We start from the raw sequence: 20,504 nt of genomic DNA, 5'->3' as shown, positions 1-20,504 counted from the left end.
TTGGGTATATACCTAGGAGTGGAATTGTTGAGCCATAAATTAACTCTATGTTTAATAATATGAAGAACTGCCAGACTGTTTTCCAAAGCAGTTGCACCATTTTACATTCCCACCAGCAGTGTATGAGGGTTCCAATTTCTCTATATCCTTGACAATCTAACTATGCGTTTGAGAAGTAAGGACTTCCCTGGTGGTCCAGTGGCTGAGACTCTGCGCTCCCAATGCAGGCGGCCCAGGTTCGATCCCTGGTCAGGGAACTAGATCCCACATGCCGCAACTAAGAGTTCACATGCTGCAACTAAAGATCCCACACACCACAATGAAGATCCCGTGTGCCGCAACTAAGACCCAGCGCAGCCAAATAAATAGATAAATAAAATTTTAAAAAAAGAAATAAGGACTACTGCAGGGCCCCACTCTAACTTTGCTAGCTCTTACAGAGCAGCAGCAAGGAGTACAGGGATGCAGGAGAGATCTCTCTTCTACTCTAAGCCTTTAAGATCAGCCAGAGGGAATACTGCCATCTCTAGTACTCTTCCTGACTCCCCAGGCTAGGTTAGCTGCCCCTGACATATGCCCAAGGATACCTATACTACTTATCTTTCTTCCCCACTAGACTGTAAGCTCTAGGCAGGCAGGAATCTCTATTCCTCTGACTTCATTTTTTAATTTTATTTTATTTTTTATAAATTTATTTATTTATTTTGGCTGCATTGGGTCTTCGTTGCTGTGTGTGGGCTTTCTCTAGTTGCGGCGAGCGGGGGCTACTCTTCGTTGTGGTGTGCGAGCTTCTCACTGCAGTGCCTTCTTTTGTTGCAGAGTACAGGCTCTAGGCGCGTGGGCTTCTGTAGTTGTGGCTCGCGGGCTCTAGAGCACAGGCTCTGTAGTTGTGGCGCACGGGCTTAGTTGCTCTGTGGCATGTGGGCTCTTCCTGGACCACGGATCAAACCCGTGTCCCCTGCATTGGCAGGCAGATTCTTAACCACTGTGCCACCAGGGAAGTCCTATTCCTCTGACTTTATATGCAGCGCCTGAACAGGGTCTGGTAAATGGTAGATGGTCAGTAAATGTTGATGGGCAGATTAATAGAAGAAATGATTAAATATTTCTCTACTGGTGATTCCTGTCCAGGGAGGAGAGGAAAAGAGCAGTCTCGGGGACGAAAGACATCAAGTAAGGAAGCAAGAAGGAGAGGATAAATGAAGGAGAAAGGGAAAGGCAGGCAAAAAGTTTGGAAACCTAGTGTCCCTTGGAGCCAGCCTTTCGATTATGAGGTCAAACTCAGAGCTCATGGACCTTCCCTAATCCTTTGCCTTTCATCTCGCTGCATTTTTTTTTCTAGAAATTCTCCCTTTTCTTTTTTGTTATTCCTAACAATTTTGTCTTTGCAAGAATAAGAAACAAAAAGGGAAAAAAGTAGTTGATATTATAAATAAAAGACCATATAAGTCAACTCACCAAAATGAATTCAGAATTTAAAAGGATGGAGATTAAGAAGGTTGACTATAAAGGATTTTTTAACTGAGAAATGAAGAAATCATAATCTAGGTTTTCCTCCAAAGGACACTGAATGGCCTATAGCTAAAAAAGGTGACCACATTTTCAATATCACATGAGAACATGGCACATCTCTCAGCCTTACTTATAATGTCTGGCCTTCCCGCCATCCTGCCTTCTCCCTGGACTGATCTGTGAAACCAGTTGTCTACAGGTCATTTGGTCCCTCTCTCCTTAAAGGCCCTGGTATCTCCCTATTCTCAATTACTTCCTGTCTTTGCTCTGAAAGCACACATGCACACATTCCCACAAACCTCATCCTTCCTTTTCATGAATCCTCAGGGTAGCTCTGCCTTCTCCATTTTGTGTGTTTGGAACGAAAGAAAGCAAAATATATGAGATGCCAGTGCAATTTCTCCTTTAGCAGAGCTCTGCAGGACAATTACCCACCCCATCTGTCCGGTTTTATAGCTCTCATAACCCTCCTTTATGAACACACTGTGGCAGCTGGATGCAGGCATTGATCATGGCAGCAGTCTTCAGCCACTTTCCTATTTAACTGCAAAGCAGAGCTCCTGCCTACCAGCCCAGCACTGATCATGTGACGTTTTTAATTACTGTATTTATGTAAGCCTTTTTCCTACCAGAGCCTGTGTCCAACTCCATCAAAACTGGGGAGGATTTGTGCTTGCCACTTCAGTGGCTCTCTGTCCTTAGGGCCTAAAGTCTTTTCCTGGAATCAATGTAGGACTCTGGGCTTTCTCAGCAGAGGTCTGGAAGGGTGGGGGTGTACAGGAAGCACATTTTTTTTGTTATGAAATACCTGAGGAAATAGATTATAAAACATGTTGGCAGATAAGGGCATTGGCTGACTCCCAGGGGTTCACCTGACAAAGGTGCCAGGTGTAATAGATCAGCAGAGCCAGTAGGATGCTGGAGGTGGGGGAGCAATAGGAACGAAGTGGCTTTAGAATTTTGAGAATTATGGAATGGATTTCGGAATTACTGCTGCTGGGCCTTGCCCTTCTAGTCCTCAGCTTCACCAAATGTTCAGCAGGAGAGAATCATATTGACTCCAGGTAGTGGGGGAAGGTTTAGTGTTCAAAAGAAATGCTGGCAACCTGGTGGGCAAAATGTGGCCTCTTTGGCTATTGTGCCACGGTGAAAGGCAAGTCTGGCAGAGAAAGACAGTACTCTTTAGTTGCTGCAGCTCAGCTAAGGATCCCACTGCAGGGCCGCAGGGATGGTCCCGCAGGTTAGGCTGGAGTGACTAGCATAATCCAGCCGAAAACCTCCTGGAGAGATCCCAAAGACCAAGGTGACCTGTGTGGGCGGCGATCCGTTAGCCGAGTGACAGAACTGCTGAAGAAAGCCAGAAAGAGGATCTGCGTGGGAGGTGGAAAAAGCGTGGGCTGAGCTTGCGGCAACCGAAAGGCGCCACACGTGTGAGAGGAACCCGCGGCGCTCGGTGTGGGCAGGCGGGAAGCACCGCCCCGCTAGGATACACCAAGTTTTCTCTTAAGCAGGCCCACATCCAGCGCCCTTTCCAAGCGTAAGTAACAAATGGGATGGGTGTCAGATAATTATAACGCTTGTTCGGATTCCTACCTTTTCTCTTCCGGGGTCTAGCTCCTGTAAAGAGTATGCTCACCTCTGCCACAGCTCTCCCGTTTTTCTAACTCTTTCCTGGGCGGGGTTTCTGGGTCCCGGCCGCTGAGGGCCCGCCCAGTAGCCGCCCCGGGGCGGGGCTCCCCTCGGCTCCCGGCTGCCCTTTCCCCTGCGGACTCTACCCGGGTTGCAGTGTCCCAGCCGAGCTCCGGACACGTGCTGGTGAGTAAGGGCAAAGAGGGGAGAGGCCTTGGAGGTTTACCAGCCAGGGGCGAGAGGCAGTTGTGGGGAGGCTTCTTCCGAGGCACGGGACGAAATTGGGGTTCGTTCCCTCGTGACCCCAGGTTCGGAGGGCATCTTGAAGAGATGCTGGGGGATCGTACCCCCAGAGTCGCCCCCTGTTTCCTACCATCCCTACTGTCCCTGGAGAGTTCCCCAGAGCCGGTCTCGGAGAGTCTCGGTCCCCAGGCACCAGGGCCAGGGACTTGGGAAGGTTTCTGAGGAACACGTGTTCGGGTGGAGCTCGGTCAGTCCCTTCAACCCGAGCCCCTGAAAGGGACAGGCTATTTTTGGATTCGTTTTTAGACCTGGACAATAAGCCCCCTCTATTTTCCTTTTCCTCTAAATTGTTTGGAGGCGTTTAGGAGTGAAATTAGAGAATGGCTGGAAAAAAGTATGGTCTTAGATACTCTCACTTTATATATATAAGATTATAAGGGTGAGTGGGTAGGAATGTTTATTAACATTTTTGCAAATATTTCGGTTATTGTTTTCAACCAGTAGTTGGGGTCGTTGGCAGGAATGGCAACCTAACTGCCTCCAGTTCCTTTCACACCGATTACTGCATCCAATCATTTTTTAAGATGCTGTTTTATGGTTCTTCAAGAGGTCACATAATTGAGGCCCTTCTCAATCTAGTTTTAACCAGCCTCTCCAATTTTCACGGCCCATTGCTCTCCCAGGATAACTTCCCCTTCTACTCACCAGTATTCATCTCCTTGCCTGGAATGTAGCTCCTGATAATAGCAAGTGTTACTGAGTTATCAATCTATAGCAGATATTATCCTATGGGCTTAATTTGTATTCCATTTAAATCTCCCAACCACCATGGGTACTATTATCAACACCCCCATTCAGATGAGGAGACTGAGGTACAGAGGTTAAGTTACTTGCCCACTGCCACTTGGCTGTTAAGTGACAGCCATTAATTTGATACTTGATGAGACCATTAATTTGCTACTGTTGAACTGCTGTGGTATGCAGGTACAAATGACATATGACAATAAAGCTAACCAAGGGAAAGCTATTTGTTTTATTTCTTGTTATTGTTTCTGTGGCTCAGGCCTCACCAAGTTAGAGTTTTGAGGGTAGGGGTCTTGAACTCCACACAAGTGTTCACTAACTGTTGGCTGACTCTAACCTGGAGTGCTTTGATTGCAGAGGGGCCAGCTGTGGACTTTGGGAAGATGCAGCTCCAGGTGAGTGCAACTCCATTAGCCTACCTTTGGCCCCAGCTGTAGGCAGCTGCCTAGGTTTCTGTGTACCTAGGCAAGTGTTACACTGCTGGGAGAACAGCAGCCAATAGCTGGTTGGCATTCTGGGCCTGGTTCATGCCAACTATGTTGTTAACTATACCAGGATGCCTGCATAGTTGCTTTTCCATTAAGGTTAAATCTGCAAGAGCATGCCTTTGCAAGGAGAAACCTAACATGGAGAATGGTTCTGGTCCGACAGGTTTGGCTAGTATGAAGTTCCTTGAATCCTTGAGTCGTGCCTTGGAAACAGAACAAAGGCAATGGAGGGGTATATAGGTAGAGAGGAAAAGTTGGGCTTTTATTTTTTGAGTCTACCAAGTGCTCAAAAGGGGCCTTATAGGACTTCCCTGGTGGTCCAGTGGTTAAGACTCCGAGCTTCCACTGCATGGGTTAGATCCTTGGTCAGGGAAGTTCCACACGCCCCGCGCTGCGGCCCCCCCAACCCCCGCCGCAAAACAAAAGAAAACAAAACTGTGCGCAGACACACAAAAAAGAGGGGGCCTTATAGAGGGCGAAAGTCAATGGGATTTTTGCAGATGTCATAGCTCCCACTCCCCCACAGTACAGAGCTAGTCAGGATAAACCCTTTGTAGAAGGATAGCTGTAGTTACCTGTGAGAATGCCATGCCTTACAAGGAAACGTAGATGTGAATTTGCTTTAAAATTATGGGCTTTTTTTTGTTTGTTTTGTTTTGGCCGCGCTGCACAGCTTGTGGGATCTTAGTTCCCCAACCAGGGTTCGAACCCAGGCCCTCAGCAGTGAAAGCGCAGAGTCTTAACCACTGGACCACCAGGGGATTCCCTGGGCATTCTTTAGCTCATTAATGGAATATAAAAATAGCAATTCATTGAGGGGGCTCTAGATACTAGGCCTAGCTACAATGATAATAATTTCTGCTTTAGGTTGACAGTGTATTTTTGTTGATATCTTACTGATTTTCAGGAGTAAGCGGAGTTGTTGCCTCTTTGGAGCAGTAGATATTGAGTCCCCTTTGTAGTGATATTGTTTTAGAATGGTAATTTTCTAAAAAGAGATGCTTCTCAGTTCTAGGCAATCACTTATCATCAGGGTGATGCTGGAGGTTGTCCAATAGGGCTGACTTAGTTGCTGCTTTCTGTGAAAAGTGACATCTTAGTTCTACAGAAGGAACTGGTGAGGATGTTGGGAAGCAGAGGAGTTATTTATCAAAGCTAGTTTTGTTCTATCAATTGGCTTTGCCTTAAAAGGATTCTCTTAGCTAAATGTTGGGTGCTTTGGGTGAATACCTCAAATGTTCATTGTGAATAGCCTTTAATATATTGGTTCTTAATACAATTGATATCTAGAGGTCTTTAGTAGTAACAGGCAAGAAAAAAGGTAAGTAATGGGAAATAAAATAATTGCTGAGGATATAAAAATTATGGTAAATCATAAACGACAGACAGCATTTTGTTTCTATCTCTACAAAAAAGCAGCCTTAGGAGCTGGGATGTTGGACACTGAAATCTTTTTCTTTTTAGGATGACTTGAAAGTAGGGCATCCTTGGCCCTCCTGAAGAGAGGAAATTAGTGGCAGATGGACAGTCTGTATGGAGTTATCAGGTAAATGTCCTTATTCATTCCAACATTGACTATGTGCCAGGCCTGTTTGTTAGTCGGAGCCCATCAGGAAACAATTGGGAGGCAGAATCAACTGTATTTGCCCCTAACAAATCCTACTCAGGGAAAGGCTGAGTAGGATTTTGGTGATTATGGTCTGAAGGCATGTGGGATCTTTGAGATTATCTGTGTCATTCCATCTGAGGAAACTGGGGGGCGATTGTAAATTCCGTGGGGGAAAGGATAGTGTATCTTACCTTGTTCACAGCTAGATCCCAAGCACAGTGCCCAGCACATGGCAAGAACTCTCTCAATGTTGGATAAAATGACTGAAGCCATGGGAAAGGGTTTCCTGTTTCCAATTTTTTAAAGGATTTGACAGCAAGGTCTGCAATCAATGTTCCCAGGCCTCTGTTTTGCAGTCAATGTTCAATTCATGGGGATACCTATATCCATGTCTTCTACCTGGGGTACTTGGGTATCTGAAACAAATAAGAAAACTGTTTCAGGAATCATCCAGCAGTTGTCAGCTGTCCAGGCTAGTGTGATGCCTCGGATGGTGTTACACTGTTGGAAGAGCAAGTGCTGCCTTTATTGAGGTCTGGTTCCAGTACTGTTTTGGCGCTGTGGCTGAGTACCTTTGGGCAACGTTTTGCACCTCTGAGAGTGGAGTAACTCCTCCTGTGGAGTTGGTCCTAGTCTGGGTGCAAACAGTTTTTTTCTGTTAGGAAAGGACCCTGCCTTAAGGATAACCTGTCATTCCTTTCCTCTTTGAATCCTAGATGCCTTTACCTGAGTGAGAAACCTTCCACTGGGACCTCAGATGTCTGACAGCCCTTTGTGACACCAAGATAAGTAATGTATGCAGTGCTTTTGTCATGTAGTTTCTAGTTAACTCACTTCAGCTCAAATGGGTGGTGTGAAATAATAGAAAAAATATATATACATACATTTTTTTATGCACACACACGCTTGATATACATATATCTACCCCTGGTTTTTGGTACAGCTCCTAAAACCCTTGTGATTTCCTAAGTGATCAGAGGACTAGGAGCATCTTTTGTTCTAATATTTGGTCTTTGAATGTGGCTCCTGACAATGAGCTCCTAAATCCCTTGGAACTTCCTGGGTGATGTATGTCTTTTGTTCTGGTGGGGCTGGTCACCAGAAAGACCAGGCAATGATTAGAGCTTAGAATTGTCACACACTCACACACCCCTCTCAGACACACACTCATTCTCCAGAGTGGGGAGAGGGGTTGGAAATGGAGTTAATGATCATGATGAAGCCTCCATAAAACTTCCAACAGTATGGGGTTCAGAGAACTTAACAGGTGGTGAACAACACGTTGAGCTGCTGGGAGAGTGGCATCCCTTCCCACATACCTTGTCCTACGCATCTCTTCCATCTGGATGTTCGGTTGTATCCTTTATCGTATCCTTTTATAATAAACAGGTATACAGTAAGCTGTTTTCCTGAGCTCTTTGAGCCACTCTAGCAAAAATTAGTCAAACCCAAGGAGGAGGCTGTGGCAATCTCTGACTTATAGCCTTTCTGTCAGAAGTACAGGTTAACAACCTGGACTTGTGTCTGGCATCTGAAGTGGAGAAGGGGCAGTCTTGTGGGACTGTGCCCTTGGCCTCTGGGATCTGAAGTTATCTCTACGTGTAGATATTGTCAGAATTGAGTTAAATTGCAGGACACCCAGCTGGTGACAAGATTTGCTTGGTGTGGGAAAAACACCCACACATCTGGTGTCAGAAGTACTGAGAGTGTGGTCAGAGTGTGAGACTAAAGGAAAAACAGAAGTGAGGTTTTCTTTATAGGTGGGAATACTTAAAATTCTAAAAAAATTATGGCAGGACTTCCCTAGTGGCACAGTGGATAAGAATCCGCCTGTCAATGCAGGGACGGCTTTGAGCCTGGTCTGGGAAGATCCCACATGCTGCGGAGCAACTAAGCCCGTGCACCACAACTAATAAGCCTGCGCTCTAGAGCCCGCGAGCCACAACTATTGAGCCCAAGTGCCACAACTACTGAAGCCCTCGCACCTAGAGCCCATGCTCCGCAACGAGAAGCCACCGCGATGAGAAGCCTGTGCACCGCAACGAAAAGTAGCCCCTGCTCACTGCAACTAGAGAAAGCCCGCACGCAGCAACGAAGACCCAACACAGCCAAAAATAATAAATGAATAAAATAAATAAATTTATTTTTTAAAAAAACTTTATCTAGGGACACTGAAAGTGAAATTTCACAAAATTTTCAGTGTTGAAAGAAAAAATTCCCAACCATGCTAAGCTTGAGAACCTTTCAAAAACAGATGGCAGGGGACTTCCCTGGTGGTGCAGTGGTTAAGACTGCATACTCCCAACGCATGGGGCCTGGGTTTGATCCCTGGTCAAGGAACTAGATCCCACATACATGCCGCAACTAAAGAGTTCACATGCCACAACTAAGGAGCCTGCGTGCCACAACTAAGACTCGGTGCAACCAAATAAATAAATATATATATATTAAAAAAAAAAAAACAGATGGCAGGGCAGAATTACCAAACTCTGTTTTAAGGAATGAAATTCAGGCCTTGGGAGTTTACAGCTCATTTGTGACAGATTTAGGGCCAGTACTAACATGTGTCCCTGAAAAATTATGTTATCAATACCTTTGCCTTAGAGCAAGCTTTTACCATATGGTATTAAACTCCTTTTAGAGGACTGAGGTGACTTTAGTAAATTATCCAGTAGTAGGATAGTCCTTATTTCTTGTGTTTGGTGTTTGTTATATATACTTTTTGAATGGGTTACTTATAATTGTTCTCTTTTAACGTACACTAATGTACATCTAAAGAAGAGGCCCTAAGAAAGAATAGCAATCTGGTTTCCAGCAGAAGCTGATCACAAACTCAACCCTAGGTAGTGAAATAGAAATGGTCCCTAAGGAAAGAGGAAAATTTTATATATCATGAATAGCCAGGGTTTAAAATCTGAGATCTCAAGTTTCTCTGAGCATACAGATTGCTTTCCTGAGCATGGTAAATCTACCCAGGTGCAGGGAGGGGCCCCTATGTTGCTACTTGAAAAGGGAAAATTCATTTGGTGTTTGTGCCTGTATTCAGTACCCCAGGAGGTTTCAGTGGCTTAATCATGCACATTAAAATAATTTAATGGGATTTCCTACTTGATAAGTGAAGTTAATTGGTCACCTACTACTCCCTGTCGGCTTGATTTCTTTTTTTTAAGATTTCCTATTGAGTCTAAGATGAAGTTACACATTTCAGAGTAGCTTTTTGTCCATTCCTTCTCTTTCGCCATCACCCTTTTCCCATGCTGCAATGAAAACTGAAATTGGACTGGCAGATATTGGTCTGTAAATATCCAAGCTGCCACCTCCTGCCATAGATAGCAGTTTGTAAACACAAGTGCCCCTTTTCATTGCTCTGCTCAAGTTTCAGGCCCTGTACTATATTAAGAGGGAAAATTAAAACAGGATGAGTAGGGGGCCCCAAGTATTGAGTGCTATCCCTGGCACCTGTCAATTTATTTTCCTTCTTTCAGGGTTGAAAGAAACTTGTCAATGAACTTTTACATTGAAATTTTGGGTTATATCTCAAATTTTAATCAGGAAAACAAAACCCCAGAGGATAAATTCTGCAGGCCCCAAAGGGACATAAAAAGGTGCCTCAGTGCCTAGGAATTCACACAAAGGAAAACAACCTGGTAAGAGCAACTAATTAAGAACCTAAAACAGTAACAATGGCTCTTGTGAGTCTTGTTGCTTAATTAGGGCTTTATGAACAGCTCCAGTTAATGGACCTGTCAATATTCTCTTAGAAAACAATTTAACTGAATTAACAAATCAACTGTAATACTCAGAATGTCTGCTTAGCAACACCCTTCTCTTTATTGTTATTTAGGAACACTTTTAATGACCCAACATGCTAGGTGATATATTTGTCAATTTAGGATCCTAAGGCCTGGTTCAAAGGAGCCCCTGTTACTTTAGCTCTCCCTAATCTCCATTATAAGCCCTTTGGGGTGTGAGAACATTTTATACTGCTTTTTAAGGGTGACAACTGTTACCTGGGAGAGGGGTGATAAAATGGACCTTGAAATTTATTTCATTTTAGAATAGTTGTAGATTTACAACTATTTACAACTGTAGAAAAGTTGTGAAGCTGGTACAAAGAATTCACATGTAGCCTGCACCCAGTTTCTCCTAATGTTAACATCTTATATTAGTATAGTACATTTGTCACAATTAATAGGCTAATATTGGTACATTATTATTGACTAAAGTTCATGCTTTATTCACATTTCCTTAGTTTTCACCTAATGTCCTTTGTCTGTTCCAGGATCCCATTGAAGATATTACATTTAGTTATCATGTCTCCTTAGGCTTCTCTTGGCTGTGACGGCTTCTTAGACTTTCCTTGTTTTTGATGACCTCAAGTTTTGAGTAAGGCATTTTGTAGAAAGTTTCTCAATTAGTTTGAGTTATTCTCATAAGTAGGATTTTCTCATAATTAGGATTTAAAAATCTTAAGTGATTTTGAAAGGAAGACCACAGTACCATTCTCCTCCCATATCAAGGGTACATACTATCAACATAACTTATTACTATTGATGTTAACCTTGATCACATGGCTGAGGTCATATTTTCAGGTATTTCCACTGTAAAGTTACCCCCTCTCCCCAGTGCTGTGCTCCTTGGAATGAAGTCACTGTGTGCAGCCCACACTTAAGAAGAGTGGAGTTGTGGTATTCTTTCTTTATAAATATATATATATTTATTGGAGTATAGTTGATTTACAATGTTTCTGCTGTACAGCAAAGTGAATCAGTTATACATATGTCCACAGAGTATTAAGTAGAGTCCCCTGTGCTATACAGTAGGTTCTTAGTTATCTATTTTATATATAGTAGTATGGAGTTGTGGTATTCTTTTTTTTTTTTTTTAAAGGTTGACTATTTTTATTTATTTATTTATTCATTCATTTATGGCTGTGTTGGGTCTTCGTTTCTGTGCGAGGGCTTTCTCTAGTTGCGGCAAGTGGGGGCCACTCTTCATCGCGGTGCGCGGGCCTCTCACTGTAGCGGCCTCTCTTGTTGTGGAGCAGAGGCTCCAGACACGCAGGCTCAGTAGTTGTGGCTCACGGGCCTAGTTGCTCCGCGGCATGTGGGATCTTCCCAGACCAGGGCTCGAACCCGTGTCTCCTGCATCGGCAGGCAGATTCTCAACCACTGCGCCACCAGGGAAGCCCGGAGTTGTGGTATTCTTAAGGGTGAAATGTTTACATCAGTTAATTGAAATTCTATAGAAAGTAATTGGTCTCTTCCCTCATTTATTAAATTTATTTCTACCACTATGGACTCATGGATATTCGTTTTATGCTTTAGGAAATAATCCAGTAATAAACTTAATTTTGTTCAAAGTGCTGCATCTTTGGCCACTGGCAGCTCTTACAGTTGGCTCCTGTGTCCCTTCAATATGCCTCCATCATTGTGCTGTTGTTTTTAAACACTTCTCACTTTATGGCATCATAAGATGCTCCAGGTTCATCTTATATTTTTCTTGTCCCAGAGTTAGCCATTTATCTAAGGAATCATGGTTCCTTTATTGGAGAATGGTATTAAGGAACCAAGATCTGGGCGCTACATGTGCTCTAGATACTGAGGTATTATTGCTTCTAGGTCCTGTCAGCTACATAGTGCTGCTATGAACATTGGGGTTCTTGTATCTTTTCGTTTTATTTATTTATTTATTTTTTGGCTGCGTTGGGTCTTTGTTGCTGCACACAGGCTTTCTCTAGTTGCTGCGAGTGGGGGCTACTCTTCGTTGCGGTGTGCGGGCTTCAGTAGTTGTGGCGCGCAGGCTCAGTAGTTGTGGTGCACGGGCTTAGTTGCTCTGCGGCATGTGGGATCTTCGCAGACCAGGAATTGAACCCATGTCCCCTGCATTGACAGGCGGACTCTTAACCACTGCGCCACCAGGGAAGTCCCACTTGTATCTTTTCAAATTAGAGTTTTCTCCGGATATGTGCCCAGGATTCCTGGATCATATGGCAACTCTAGTTTTTTAAGGAACCTCCATACTGTTTTCCATAGTGGCTGCACTGATTTACATTCCCACCAACAGTGTAGGAGGGTTCCCTTTTCTCCACACACTCTCCAGCATTTGTTATCTGTAGGCTTTTTAATGATGGCCATTCTGACTGGTGGGAAGTGATACCTCATTGTAGTTTTGATTTGCATTTCTCTAATAATTAGTTATGTCAAGCATCTTCATGTTCTTATTGGCCATCTGTATGTCTTCTTTAGAGAAATGTCTTATCTAGGTCTTCTACCCAGTTTTTGATTGGGTTGTTTGTTTTTTTGATACTGAGTTGTACAAGCTGTTTGTATATTTTAGAAATTAAGCCCTTGTCCGTAGCATCATTTGCAAATATTTTTTCCTATTCTGTAGGTTGCCTTTTCGTTTTGTTTATGATTTCCTTTGTTGTGCAAAAGCTTAAAAGTTTGATTAGGTCCCATTTTTAAATTTTTGCTTTTATTTCTATTGCCTTGGGAGACTGACCTAAGAAAACACTGCTATGATTTATGAACATTCCATTTTTAATACTCAACATGTCTTAGTCTATGGTCTTTGTTCTCTTTCATTTAGAATACTGGTTGAGGCTGTTGTCTTTTATAGTAGATGCTGTATTCCCCAAATGACTGATTATTTTTACCCTATGAGCTCACAGTAGAGGATGGGAATTTTGAATCAGCTGGTGGTAGAAGGGAGGAGCCAAGCCCAGGCCCTAGTGTACTAATGAATTGAAGGAAAGTAGAGATGTCCTCAAGGCACAGAGCCTGTGAGTTAGAATCTGGACTTCACCAGAATGGCAGATGGTAGAACTTCCTCTTCTTCCCCTCAGTTGTAATTCTCTAGAGGAGAACTCCAGGAGCTAATGGTTACAGTATGTTGACCACCCCAGGAGAGTTCTGTGCCAGCCTATGGCACAACCCCTACTCCCATGGCACTCTACTCTTTTCTACACTGGGCTTCCATTTCTTGCCCCTGTATAGTAGGGCCCAATCATGATCTGTTCATCCAGGGGACTCTTCATATTTAGTTTCTCACATCCCTAACCTCCCTCTTATTTGTGTGTATAATATCTCCCGGGCTGAGTTAGAGGAAGATGAGTAAATAACCTATGCTATTTACTCATCTTGTCGGAAGACTAGTCATTTGACTCATACCCTTTTTATGGCTTTACAGCTTTTATGAACCGAACTCTGCTAGACATTGGGGATACGTGATGAACAAGATACAGTCTAGCCCTCTCATGTTTACCACTCTCAGATTTCTTTCTGGACATGCTGGTTTCTTTCAGTCCTTTTGCGTCTAGGTCTCTGCACATGCTGTTTCCCTTTCCCATTCCATCTTCCTTTTCCACTTTGTCATTTCGGCTCAGGCAGCACTTCAGCAGAGAAGCCACCCTCCCTGACTGAGCACCCATTTTATGTGTCATTGCACCATGTTTTACCGCGGAGCTAGATAGCCCCATGCCGTGTAAGTCCTTTGAAAGATATTATCCACCAGTTTTTAGAGGTTTACCTCACTCCCATGTAGCCAAGCAGCCTCAGTTCTACTGACAGCTGACTAAAGAACCTCAACTGGTAAATATTAGTATCAGTGTGTCATAAGGTACCCAATATAGAGTAAGGCCATAGGCATATCCTACTTTTTAACAATACCCCAGTAAGTAAGGATAATAACAGTGCTGGTTTGGTTTTGTTTAATTTTGAAAAGAAAAATCATGGAAACAAAGATGTTGGGTTTCCAAATCATTTGCTGGTGGACTCTAAAGATATAATAGTGCCTAACTATTTGAAACTAAATTTAGCTTCAAAGTGTTATATGAAAATAATGGAATTGCAGAGGATTTGTTGTTCAAATTTGAGACATCTTTTAACTAAAACGTGTGTGGCCTTTTAAACTTTCTTTGATAATCTGTAAGTGTCTTTATGTTGAAGAAAATTTTTGAAACATCTTTCTAAATTATAACTTATAGAACCTCTCTTACTAGCAGTCATTGCACTGACAAGTAGGTGCCAGGATAAAACTTATAACCAGATTTAAATGGATAATTTTAACATGTTTACTCTGGAGCTCTATAAAAGTGAATAATCTTTGATTCTATGGTTTTGTCATTTTAGAATATTTATGTAAATACACTTCAGGACATAGAATATGGAGAATATTTACTGCATGTTGACCATGGGCCAAAACTGCTAAAATCATTCTATACACCTCTTAATCCTCTCAGCAGCCCTACAAGGTACATGCTGTTATTTGCCCAAGGTCACACAGCTGGTCCAGGAACTATGGTGGTGGTCACTGAATCTGACTGCAAAGCTAGTGATTGGTTTGGGGCTTTCATGTATAGTTCCCTTCCAACTAATTCTCATAAATACCTTCAATCATCAACTTCATTCAGCCTAACAGAGACTCCTGGGTGCTATGAGAGGAAGTATGAAGTACATGGAGACTCCTTTTATTTTATTTATTTATTTATTTATTTATTTATTGGCTGCACTGCGTGGCGTGTGGGATCTTAGTTCCCCGACCAGGGATCGAACCTGTGCCCCCTGCATAACCATTGGACTGCCAGGGAAGTCCCTAATGGAGACTCCTTTTAAAAGCAAGGGTAAAGGCTATGTCTGTATATGTTCTATGTATGTTATCAGCAAAAGAAAGCTTCTTCAAGCTACAGCAATACTGGCCAAGATGCCGATGGCCTGAAACAAGGTATGTGGCATTTGTTATGTGTAAGAGACTAGAAGCAAGAAGAGAAGCATTTCAGTAGTCCCTGAAAGGTGTCACACATCCCCACCCCTAGCTTTGCTCTTTGGTAGGGTTTATCATATTTTATTAAAATTCTCCAGTGCCTGTGCTACTAAACTATGGGCTCAATGAGAGGGTCAGAATAAGAATTTCAAGACATTTAAAAATTCCTCAAGAATTTATGTCTTTAGAAGACGGGAGTTGGATTCTCTTTTCTGTTTCACATATATAGTGGAATATACCTGCTAAATTAGGGACATAAAGACCTTAATAGATAAACCATTATATAAAAATATAACATTATTCCTAGATTATTTTAAGAATACATCAAAAATATTTGCAATTAATTTATCTCAATAAAAGTTACATATTATCCCAACATGCTAAAATGGCATTTACTAAAATTGCTGAGTCAGGATTACAAGCCTGGTAAAATGTATCTTATTCTGAAAGCCTGTGTGATGCTTAATAGAGGAACCCTAGAACTGTTCCAGTTAAAACAGAAAGCTTTGTTCAAGGGTACTATCAAAGGCAATTAGGTATGAGAAGAAAATGTATAAATGGGGAAAAAGGTAAAAATCAGTTGTAGATAATAAGTTTTCTTAAATGCTGTGAGTGTCAACTGAAAATGGTCCATTGAAGTAGCAAGTAATCAGTTTGAAGATAAACTGGAAGGAAGACAAAGCTAGGAATCATTAAGAAGACATGTGTAAGTTATATATGAAGAAAATATTAAAGTGACAAAAATGAGACCTTAAATGGAAGTCATACCATGTCCAATAAATCTCAACATAATAACTCTAAAGAAAAGTATAAGTTTATTAAAATCTCATTAAAAATAACAGGATAATTTTTGGAAGTAGACAAGTTGATTCTAATATTCATATGGGAAAACCATAATATTAAGAATTATTATGAATAATATAATATTAGAACTAGACTCATAAAGGAAAACTAGCTCTACCAGATGTTAAAATAATAAGACAGGGTGGGGACTTCCTTGGCGGTCCAAGGGTTTGATCCCTGGTCAAGGAACTAAGATCCTGCATGCTGCATGGTGCAGCCAAATAAAAAAGGGTGGTACTGGCACCTGAGTGGACTACTCTATGAATGGGACAATTTAAGGGAATACAAAAATAGATCCTGGGCTTCCCTGGTGGCGCAGTGGTTAAGAATCTGCCTGCCAATGCAGGGGACACGGGTTCGAGCCCTGGTCTGGGAAGGTCTCATATGCCGCGGAGCAGCTGGGCCCGTGAGCCACAATTACTGAGCCTGCGCGTCTGGAGCCTGTGCTCCGCAACAAGAGAGGCCGCGATAGTGAGAGGCCCGCGCACTGCAATGAAGAGTGGCCCCCACTTGCCAAAACTAGAGAAAGCCCTCGCACAGAAACGAAGACCCAACACAGCCATAAAAAAATTAATTAATTAATTAAATTTAAAAAAAAAGATCCTGGGCTTCCCTGGTGGCGCAGTGGCTGAGAATCTGCCTGCAGATGCAGGGGACACGGATTCGAGCCCTGGTCTGGGAAGATCCCACATGCAGTGGAGCACCTAGGCCCATGAGCCACAACTACTGAGCCTGTGCGTCTGGAGCCTGTGCTCCACAACAAGAGAGGCCACAATAGTGAGAGGCCCACGCACCGCGATGAAGAGCAGCCCCTGCTTGCCGCAACTGGAGAAAGCCCTCGCATAGAAACGAAGACCCAACACAGCCAAAAATAAATAAATTAATTAATAATAATTAAAAATGAATATCTGCTTATAAAAAAAATAGATCCTGAAACAAATTAAAAAGTTCAAGAAGAAAACAAGGTATAATTGTGTAGTAGCTTTGCCTTCTAAGTGGAAAAAACAAAATGAATACTTAAAAAGACTGGAAGATGTCTAGATTTTTAAAAATTTTGTATGGAAAAACAAACAACCAATAAAATGTTTGCCAAGAGTTAATTTTTCTTTAATACAGTCCCTATAAATTAAGAGGTAAAAGCTCAACAACCCGATAGGTAATGGCAAAAGATATAAACAGTTAAGTGATGTTTAACCCTAGTTAATGCAAGTAAAATCCATAGCTTAAATTCCATTTTCCAGCAATCAGATTTACAAATAGAATTTGATAAGTTTTCAAAGGAATAATTAGTTCCAATTAAAATTCCAATATTTATGTTTATTAGAACATAGTTATGCTCGTTTATTGACCAATTGTGTCTGCTTTTGCACAAGTGCAGAGTACTTCTGACAGACTATGGGCCTTGAAGCCTAAAATGCCATTTGACACTACAGAAATTTTGCCTAACCACTGCTCTAGAACAGCACTGTATAATTAAAAGTTCTGCAATGACAGAAATTTTCTCCAAGCTGTCCACTAGTTAACTATAGATAGTAAGATTGAGAAAGTGAGTGTAGATTATGGCTGTTGTACAGTGACAGCGTAGGTTTAGAAAATGAGGGGTTTATTTTAAACTGCACATAGACGTTGACATGTATAGGGTAATATGTACATAAACTTTTGATTTTTGGCCACACCATGGGGTGTGCAGGATCTTAGTTCCCCCACCAGGGATTGAACCCACGCTCACTGCAGTGGAGGTGCCGCGTCCTAACCACTGGGCCGCCAGGGAGTTCCTGTACCTAAACTTTTTAATACTAATGCTTTGAATAGCAGAAAATAGGAAAATAAGACTTTGGTGTGTCACCACATTATAAACCACCTTAAAACTTAGTAGTTCGGGGCTTCCCCGGTGGTGCAGTGGTTAAGAATCCACCTGCCTATGCAGGGGACACAGGTTCAATCCCTGGTCTGGGAAGATAGATCACACCGCAACTAGGGAAAGCCTGCCCACAGTAACGAAGACCCAACGCAGCCAAAAATTAAAAAAAAAAAAAAAAATCTACTAAAAAAAAACCTTAGTAGTTCAAACAAGTATTAAAATTCTGTGGGTTAATTGGGCTCTGCTGGGTGGTTGTGTTGTTCCACATGGATTTGGCTGGGGCTACTTGCCATCTGGAGGCTTCACTTTGGCGGGCAGATGCCACTGGCTGTCACCTGGGAGCTCAGCTGGGGCTGTTGACTAAAGCACCTTGATTCTTTTGATGTGGTCTCACAGCATGGCACTTGACTTCCAAGTGGATGAAAGTAGATCTTAAAATCACTTCTGTGTTCTATTGTTAAAAGCCAATTACAGGGACTTCCCTGGTGGTGCAGTGGTTGGGAGTCCGCCTGCCAATGCAGGGGACACGGGTTCGATCCCTGGTCCAGGAGGATCCCACATGCCGTGGAGCAACTGGGCCCGTGTGCCACAACTACTGAGCCTGCGCTCTAGAGCCTGCAAGCCACAACTACTGAGCCCACGTGCTGCAACTACTGAAGTCCCGCGCCTAGAGCCTGTGCTCCGCAACAAGAGAAGCCACTGCAATGAGCAGCCCCTGCTTGCCGCAACTAGAGAAAGCCCGCACGCAGCAACAAAGACCCAACACAACTAAAAATAATGAATAAATAAATAAATTAAAAAAAAAAAAGCCAATTACAGGGCCCTTACAGAGGGCAGGTAAGGGGGAAATTGATACTACTGTTTCATAAGTGCGGAAAAGGATTATTTGTGGCAATCTTTAATTCACCACAAGCATATATGTGTGTGTGTATATATATATAAATGTTTATGTTTATAGGAAATCCTTAAAATATACAAATGGTTGATAGTGGTTGCCTTTATGTAAGGGAGTAGTGGTTGGGGAAAACTCTTTGTTGTGTGCTTTGAATTTTATTATATGTATTCCTTATTCCAAAACTTTTTTTTTTTATTTATTCATTTATTTTTGCCCTCGCCGCTACATGGCTTGTGGGATCTCCCTGACCAGGGATCGAATCCAGGACCCCTGCAGTGGAAGTGTGGAGTCCTAACCACTGGACCACCAGGGAATTCCCCCAAAACCCTTTTTTAAGCCCACTTCCCCTCCCTTACCACTGCTGAAAAAGAACCACTGGTTAACAGTTTTCTGTTTTTAAATAGCCTAAAGTATTGAAATGGCCTGGTTCCAGGGCATTAAATCTATTTAAAAAGTAGATGGTGGACTGCCAGGAGATTCTGAGACCACAGCTTTGCTGAAGGCAATCCAGTATAATGCTTTAAAGCTCTGGGTTTGGATTTATTTAGAACTGGAGTTCAAATCCTGGCTTTGTCACTCTTTAGCTATATGACCTTAGGCAGGCTTTCTTAATCTCTTACGTAAAACAAGAGTAATGTTACTTTACTCTCAGAATTATAATGCATTATCAGCTACTTTGTGGTGTCAAAATATATGTCCTCAATCAATATGACTCTTCTGCTTAAAACTTTTAAAGGTATTCATTATTAGCTCAAATGTAGACTGTATCCTGGTGTTTAAAGCCTTATTCCAAACTTGTCACTTAGACATTTCAAAGTCTCAGCAGAAATACTTGCTTCGTAGCCTCTTTATCATCCCTGGTGTACCACACCCACTGCCAAGAAACCCAAATGTGAATAGAGCTCTTGATCCATCTCTTCTCATAGCCAGGCCCACCTTGAGGCCAGACTCCTTGTCCAATCTTCATCAGACTGGGATCCTCAAGAGCTGGTAATTTGTCTTATCCATCATTATATACCCACCCTTGTACACTGTCTTTCATGAAATTGGCATTTGATGACTGAAATCTTGTATCAGTTTGGTTTCCAATGTGTCTTTTTGCTGTTGACCCACTAAGCAGATCCTTAATAAATACTCAATTGAAAAAGTCTGCCTTTCCTTCTTTGTACGAACACCAGATTGCATTAACAGCCTGTACAAAAGCATGGTAAGTGCATATCTGAACTAAGCATGCATTCATGTTTCTGTCTCCAGAGAAGCAGAGCCTCTTTTTTTCATCTAAGATCTGGGAAGAACATAAAGTGAAGTCTTATCCAAAATCAGTTGGAATCAAAGACTCACAGAGTAGAAAGCAGATCTGGTTTCAAGTGAAGGAGGACCCAAGATTCACTGAACATTTAGGATACTCCCAAATTTCATTCCAAAGTTAACTATTTAGTGGGCTTAAGCCTTACTTATTCAGGGGAACCCCAGTTCTTGATGTATTCTACCAAATGCCCTCTCAAAGCCTGTAGAAAATCATGCAACATAATGGAGATGTGGGATTACAGTTGCACGCTTCACAACGGCTATTTAAAAATTTTCCTTCATGCAACTCTAGCCCTTTCCACAGATGGCTTAGTCACAGAAAATTGAAGTCACCTGACTATAATTCCTAATGAAAACTCGGCACCATCCTCTCCATACCGCCTGTTACAGTAAAGACATGTCTCCTTTCTTCAGATCCCATCCTTTGAGTAGTGTCCAATATGAATTATCCCTTCTCATCCTGTTTTTTTTTCAACCAGTCCTTTCCTAAGATAACTCTTCTGCAAACATTTTAATTGTTCCCAAAATTCTCCCATAGTAAAACAAAAA

At 42.3% G+C, this 20,504-nt stretch overlaps 2 protein-coding genes across 4 annotated transcripts in view; one reads left to right on the top strand and one right to left on the bottom strand.

The window, feature by feature from the left end:
* The window catches only part of SIL1 (SIL1 nucleotide exchange factor), a 302,793-nt gene extending 299,594 nt beyond the window's left edge, over nucleotides 1–3,199 (bottom strand). The window contains exon 1 of one of the 2 annotated variants that reach the window (XM_082454625.1): nucleotides 3,106–3,199. The gene's annotated coding sequence lies outside the window, so the exon portion shown is untranslated. The remainder of the gene's footprint in view (nucleotides 1–3,105) is intronic. The other variant, XM_082454629.1, reaches the window with a different exon arrangement.
* A 39-nt stretch (nucleotides 3,200–3,238) lies between these two features.
* MATR3 (matrin 3) overlaps nucleotides 3,239–20,504 on the top strand; it is a 48,312-nt gene continuing 31,046 nt past the window's right edge. The window contains exons 1-4 of one of the 2 annotated variants that reach the window (XM_082454589.1): nucleotides 3,239–3,327; nucleotides 4,546–4,583; nucleotides 6,141–6,222; nucleotides 7,002–7,079. The gene's annotated coding sequence lies outside the window, so the exon portion shown is untranslated. Of the gene's footprint in view, nucleotides 3,328–4,545; nucleotides 4,584–6,140; nucleotides 6,223–7,001; nucleotides 7,080–20,504 lie in introns of those variants that run through there. The other variant, XM_082454586.1, reaches the window with a different exon arrangement.

This window comes from Balaenoptera physalus (genome assembly GCF_965194825.1).
Source record: "Balaenoptera physalus genome assembly, chromosome: 3".
Taxonomy (NCBI): Eukaryota; Metazoa; Chordata; class Mammalia; order Artiodactyla; family Balaenopteridae; genus Balaenoptera; species Balaenoptera physalus.
Note: the sequence above shows the minus strand (reverse complement) of the source record. Positions and strands in the feature narration are given on the sequence as shown.